Source organism: Amaranthus tricolor, chromosome 9, assembly GCF_026212465.1.
Source record: "Amaranthus tricolor cultivar Red isolate AtriRed21 chromosome 9, ASM2621246v1, whole genome shotgun sequence".
Taxonomy (NCBI): domain Eukaryota; kingdom Viridiplantae; phylum Streptophyta; class Magnoliopsida; order Caryophyllales; family Amaranthaceae; genus Amaranthus; species Amaranthus tricolor.
The window spans coordinates 9,150,983-9,152,242 of record NC_080055.1 but is presented as its reverse complement, the minus strand read 5'-3'; positions in this window follow the sequence as shown (position 1 = coordinate 9,152,242).

The following is a 1,260-nucleotide window of genomic DNA, read 5'->3' as shown; positions in this document are numbered from 1 at the left end:
AGAGATATTCTTATAAAAATTGCACTAATCCATTACAAGTCCTATCATTTAGTAACGATTATCACACGGGCCGTTAAAAATATGTTTGGTTTTCAGTATTCATTAGTAGAAATTATAATATAAAGTTAATGTAATTTTGATAACAAAACCTTTTAAAGGTTATGCTCAGTGGTGAAGCCAACCCTCGGTTCAAATACTCGACCTACTGTTCAGTAAATAGTGGTTAATGTTCAAGTATAGTTATTTATTTTTCTTTCAAAAACTGGTTATTTTTCAAGATTTACAAGTATGAACTAGACTGTCCAGGAAATCTAGTCATCCGAATACAGTCAGTATGCACTGAACTTTTATGTGACTGGTAACAATTGATTAGTCTGCACGTATCTTATTACCTTTCAGTTCTCATATTTTAAGGTGGGTACTTAGTGCTAACCTTGATTGGTTAAAATTTAATCATGGCCATGCCGCCTAGTTGTGTGTGCCTTAATTCAAATAGGAGTATTATTTTTGTTGATAGCTTAGTTGACTCTTGACTGTTACCAAACACGAACCAAAACACTAGGACTCTAGAGTAGTCCACTATCATTATATCTAAATTCTTTATGACTTTATTAGTTACTATATCAATGTACGACAACTCTCATTATCTTTATTAGAATTAGAGTACATCATATATTATGAGATCTTAATCAACTTAAATTTTTGATTAAATTAGCTTTTTACTATGATATGAGAAGTCGACGTGACAAAAAGGTCATGGGTTCAAGCATGTGTTATATCTTTACTTTTATCCTAAAGGGTTCTCGTGTGAAAAATTCTCGTGTGAAAAGTTCTCGTGTGAAAAGCGTGTTAGGGTATAAAACATTTCTTGGAGCCTCATATTTTATGCAGAATAATCCACTTGAATCTAAAGGGTAGTTGAGATTTAAACCCATGACCTTTTTGTAATGTTGACTATGTCAAGAAACCAACTCAACCAAAATTTTAAGTTGACGAGTGAAGCCCCAAAATATATTATATATTTTAGTATGTCCTTTCACACGAGAACTATTTAATTAGAAATATATATGCAACACATATCCTCATTAAAACTATTAGAGAAATATTTATGTAATCTTTCATTTGTCAATGTTAACGAAGTTGTTTTAATTGCCTCTTTAGTAGGCGCAAATATGTGTAATTTCACAAGAAAAAAATAATTTATTCAAAGGACGAAAGTTATAAACATTCATGAAAAAATTTAACTTAATCAAACATTCA